Source organism: Dermacentor variabilis, chromosome 7 (genome assembly GCF_050947875.1).
Source record: "Dermacentor variabilis isolate Ectoservices chromosome 7, ASM5094787v1, whole genome shotgun sequence".
Classification (NCBI taxonomy): domain Eukaryota; kingdom Metazoa; phylum Arthropoda; class Arachnida; order Ixodida; family Ixodidae; genus Dermacentor; species Dermacentor variabilis.
Window position 1 is genome coordinate 114,819,466 of NC_134574.1, and position 6,025 is coordinate 114,825,490.

A 6,025-nucleotide genomic window follows, 5' to 3' on the forward strand; every position below is an offset into this window, starting at 1 on the left:
CAATTTGTCTTTCTTTTTTGCGACACCGGTCTTTGCGCAGAAAACATTCCTTAAAATGCGGTGGGAAACCCTCAGTGAAGCAAAAATTTGATAGTATATAACGAACAGCATGTGCAGTCTTGACAGCTAGGCGGCGGCACTGCCACTTCTCCCACAGGCGGCAGAAATGAGAACTACCGAAGTTTCGGACACCTTATAGCAGGCAGTTCGACAAATTTAACTCCACCATCACAGCAACCGAGTCGAGCAGTAAGAGCGATGTTTTTGATGAAAAAAAAAAGCATCACCGGTGACTCCTCTAAATAAAAAAAATACCGAAGCCTAGTGGATACAGAAGTCGCCTACCGCGCTCAAACCGTGGGAGAAACTCGACTACGTTCACTTCTTCATTCTTAACATGCGTGACATCGTTAAGAGGGCGCATAGCATACTATACTGCGGCACCTGTTCCCGGACACAGAGATTCTCCTATCACGCACAATGAAATTACAAAACTATTTTGCTTAGAGAGAAGGGTTTTCCCGCCGCCTCATTCCAAGCTAAGGCGGCCGCAGGCGGTCACGCTCAGACTCCTCCAAACCAACCCCTACCCAAATTTGGCGTCCCTTAACGGCATATATCCTGACATTTACCCGAATCGTTCTTGCGTGGCCTGTGGTGAGGCTGCTAGTTTGTCTCACATGCTCTGGGAGTGTGGGTCGTTGGGCCCGAAGTTCACCAAGGAAGAGTGGGACGCGCTCCTGCAAATCCTGGCCTTCCAGCGCGCCCGCTATTGGGCCCACAGGCTAGACCTGTGAGCCCCGTCGTGGTATTAGCCGGGTGCGCGCTCTATCGCGTTTTCTTGGACCCCATAAATGTTTACTCACTCGCTCGCTCGCTCGCTCACTCACTCACTCACTCACTCACTCACTCACTCACTCACTCACTCACTCACTCACTCACTCACTCACTCACTCACTCACTCACTCACTCACTCACTCACTCACTCACTCACTCACTCACTCACTCACTCACTCACTCACTCACTCACTCACTCACTCATCTGTCACAGCTCTCTAAATAAACAAAACTTCTCTTGCCCGATATATAAACAGACATGATAGACACGTCATAGGAACAGTAACGTTCGCTGCAGAACACACATGTTATTCACAGAACATGTGTGTTCAGCCAACTCAGCCACACCAAGCATGCTTCGCATTACGTTCATGTCAACGGGAGTTGAAGCTGTTGAAATTCTTATCACTCACACGCATTGTACTTTTGCGAAAATGGTTCATTTTGAAAATTATAAACTAAGAGTGTGATTCAGTACTCGTAGGCCACTTTTCGGGATTTAAGAAAGCAAGGTAAAGGACATACGCTTTAACATGCTTATTTCGTGCTACTCTTCATTCTTGCCCCTCTTCTTTCAAACTCTGGGAAATGCTGACCGAATCATCAGAAGCGCAAGCAGAGCTACTGTCGAGGTCTGGGTGTATATTGCAGACGCAGTTTAGTGAATCTAGCTGAACTGTTCTCTTTTAGGTGGAAACGTATGAAAGGACACAGGAATTGTTTGCACCCGCAGTGGTTGGTCAGTGGCTATATTGTTGGGCTGCTGCGCACGAGGTTACGGGATCGAATCCCGGTCACGGCGGCCGCGTTTTGATGGGGGCGAAATGCGAAAACGCCCGCGTACTTAGACATAAGTGCCCGTTAAAGAACCCCAGGTGGTTGAAATTGCCATAGTCCTCCACTACGGCGTGCCTCATAATCAGAAAGTGGTTTTGGCACGTAAAACCCCATAATTTTATTTTTAAAGAATTGTTGGCCTATACATTTTTTTCGTTTTGTGGAAGAAAAACCCGGACGCAGTTCTTGTAGTTTTATGTATTTACGCGTTGTAATGTCTAAATAAGCTTCCCTTTGTTGCACAGGATTGGCGGAACTGTTTGTTGTCAGTTATGTCCTTGTGTATGTGTATTTGTGGAAGACATTAGTAGATTTTCTTATCGTTCAGTGTACCACCTTATAGACACCGCAAAGCCAACCACTGTCTGAGGGCAAAAAAATTTCGTCAGTATGGGACAGTCGTTGACAGGGGTCACAACAGACACGGGCGCTGTAGGAAGCCTCAGTGCTAGTTCTCTTCCCGCGGTCTACAGGCTTGTCAGAGAGACTGCAACAGTGACGTGTGCCACTTCAATTTTTAGCGCCAATTCCTGTGTATGTACTTGCCTTTCTCCCTTCTTATCTGTTGAAATCCGCTATCCCTTTACCTCATGCACGGCAGCAAAATGAACGTCTGTTGGTCAGCCACCTTACCATTGATTTGTATCTCTCTCTCTCTCTCTCTCTCTCTTGAAATTCATTATATTATCACGCACGTTCATGTAGTGCCGTTTCTTTTGTAGGGACCCCATGAGACATTGCGCAAATACATTTCGCAACTTCTGACAACGTTGCGAAATGTATTTTCAATGCTTTAGTAACAACAACGACAAGGGCCCATATTTTAGTAATACTTTGCCGCCAAAATACTTGAATGCGTCTCGTGGAAGCGGAGTTATTGGCAAACAAAGAGCACCGTCCACATCCGCTGCGGTGCTTCCGCTCCTTCAAACGCGCGCTTGGCTTGGGCTACGGGGACGCGGGGCGGTGCCCGAAACCCTCCACTTACTGTACGTCACTGTGGTGCTCTCTTTAAATTTCGTTTTGGACGTTCACATAAAAGACATAACTTGCGGTTTTCGACGCACACAACTAGCTTTACTCAAAGGCTGTCCCTTATGCGGTGGAGTTAACACAGAATTTATATGTTCACACAGTGAGCACTATCGCTAGGCGGGGCCTTCAAACGCGCTCCGGGAAGCTGCATAGGCTTTTGCGCTTTTCTCCGTGTTCCGTTTGCGCCGTGTACCACGCCGGTGTCCCCAAGGGCTCGGTCGTGTTGTTTGTGCGACGATGCGAAGCCAACGACTGCACAGCGGTGCGACAGTGATCTGCTCGTCCTGAGCAACGCGGCCGTTGGAACACAAGTTCAACATTAACCGCAGACACGAGAAACGCAGCGTTGCTGCTGCGCGTCTTACAACGGTAACAGTAAAATAACGAACGATGACAGTTCTGGTTGCGTTCAGGCAAACCGAGAGGTGCGCAAATTCTGCGCACAAAGAGGAAGACACACGACAGAACACACATGCGCATTGCAGTGTGGGTCAGCAAAACTTCAGTGTCGGCAAAACCTTCTGCTTCAGAGAACCGCCACAACTGGAGCAGACGATGGCCGCCGGATACCGGAACCACAAAACACATTTTCAATTTCGAGACTTTCAATCCAGTCGAATTTTTGTAACTTTTACATGCGTGAAATATCATGAACAGTGTCAGCAATGCGGAGGCTTTCGTGACGTTTGATAAAGTAACGGTTGTTCATGACGTTTTCTCAAATTCAGGCGGTACGCGAATGATGGTGCAATTGCGTCATTACATGCAGTTCATATGTTCGGGAAAGCGTAGCCGCAACAATACCATAGGAAAGACGTGGGATCGTTCCCTACCTCCGGCAAGTTGTTTTTTCATCTACTTTCATTGAAATTGATGTATCAATTCTTTAATTCAATTAGTAAGCAGAAGTAATTTCTGTTATGTTTTCCTTGGTACCTGTTTCTGGGCTTCTCAAGACATAGCAAGAAGTTGATCATAAAAGCGAGAGCATGCCAATTTCTCTCTTGGCGGTTGCGAGCAATTCGAGACGTTCTTTAAGCAGCACCGGCCCTTCTGGATCGGCCCTTAGTTCTCCAGTCCTTTCCTTAGTTCTTGTATATTAGTTCTGAAACCTATCCTTAGACTTAGCTGGTTTAGGCTTTCAAACTCTCCTTATCAGTTGTCTGCAGCGTCGCCCTAGATGACAATGTCACCAGGGAGTAGAAGGTTGCTGAGATATCCCCCGTTAAACCTTACACGCCATGCTGATACCATGGTTCATATTGCTACGGAACAGTATTTGCGAGGACGAAGACGCGAGCAGTGTGAAGACGATGACGACGATTCGAGGCTAGCGCGGGCTGTTGCCTCTTGGTCAAGTACGGTGTATTTCATTGTAAATATACTTGTACATAGCTTTTCGTCTGCGTCTTTCTACGTAACATTTCTGGCGGAGGTGGACGTTCTCTGTACCGCGTCACGGAGCTTCGCAGTGGACGGTACGTCGAGCCTTCCTTCATGGCTCCCGGCGACGACAACTCGACTCCGCCGGCGCCGACACCTGCTGCCACTTCGACGACCTACATCGCTATCCCCGCTCCCCGTGATCTTGGCGCATTCTCGGGCAAAGATAGGGAAGACGTCGAGGACTGGATCAGCCTGTACGAAGACGTCAGCCGCAATAACTGGTGGGACCCTACTATCATGCCCGCCAACGTAGTCTTTTAACTCGGTGGCACACCTCGAGTTTGGTTTCGAACGCACGAAGATGAGCTCACCAGTTGGGATTTGCTTAAGCAAAAGCTCTGAGACTTGTTCGGCAACCCCTACGGTCACCAACTTGCCGCACAGAAGGCGTAATCCGGCCGTGTGCAGACGTCAACAGAGCCCTAAGTCACGTACATTCAAAAAGTCTTGGCTCTGTGCCGCAAAGTTGACGCACACATGCCTGATTCAGACAAGGTTTCCCACATGCTCAAAGGCATTGCCGATGACGCCTTCAACTTGCTCGTTTTCAACAACGTGGCGACGGTGGATGCAGTTATAGAAGAGTGCCGCCGACTGGAACTCGCTGAAAGCCGACGGCACCTGACGTATCGACCAGCAGTTTGCCCGTCTGCCCAACGCCCCAGCGACATCTTCCTCGTCCCAACAACACTGGCGATGTTACCAGGGTTGTCCGGCGTGAGATCGAGGCCGCCTATGCGGCTGCCTTCGACTCCAGCTCCTCCAACGCACCTGCAGTCCCGGTTCCCCTGATCCAGGCAGTTGTCCACCAGGAGTTCGCAAACATGGGTCTGCACACCGTCTGCTCGGCCCATCGCGCTGATACTCACCCGGCTTCTTCGATTCCGCCCCGTCCCGCATCTTATTACCCACCCCGTTTCCGCAGCCCATCTGAATAGCGCACTGCTCACAAACCCATTTGTTTTCACTGTCGTCGAATCGCGTACATTTCTCGGCACTGTCGCAGTCGCTGGAGTTCCCCGACCCGGTCTGCCTATACTGCCTACTCTCGTCCTTCAGGTGGCCCTTCTCGTCCCTATGCCGCAAGCTCCGATAATGCTGCCACTAATTCTCCTGCGCCGAAAGGCCCCTATTCTCATTCGCTTTCGCCCCAACGACGACAATCTCGCTCTCCCCAGCCCCGTCGTTCCTGTTTGCCGACTCCTTCCGGACGCCGCTCCCAGCCGGAAAACTAGACGATGCAGCGCTTCGAGGTGACGCTGAATTGCTCCCTACGCCGCCAAATCCTCTGCTGACGTTGCCCACTCATCTGAACCTTATTGACGTGCAAGTCGACGGTGTCTCTGTGTCTTCTCTTATAGACACTGGGGCGCGTTTGTCGGTAATGAGTGCTGACCTTCGTAAGCGGCTGAAGAAAATAATCACGCCCGCCACGACGCCTGTTGGCCGTGTCGCCGAAGGCGGAACAGCCCCCGTAATTGGTATGTGTGCCGCCAGTGTCTCCTTCGCCGATCGCTCCACTATCGTGCTATCCACAGTCATCGCCCACTGTCCCCACGACATCATCCTCGGCTTAGACTTCCTCTCAGCACATTCTGCTCTCATCGATTGTTCCGTCAGTACTCTCCGCCTTGACCTGCCTCTTCTGGATCCCGCTGAACCACACCCCAGTCGTCTCACTTCCGTCGACTTCGTTCGCTTGCCACTTTCGGCACTGACTTACATTGACTTAGTGTCATCCCCACCAGAGCCCTGCACCAGTCACTACATCGCGGCTCCTATGCAAGACTTCCTCCTTACACACGGCATCACAGTACCTCATACGGTTTTCCATCTGCACTGGCCAAAAGTAGTCATACATCGTGTTGTG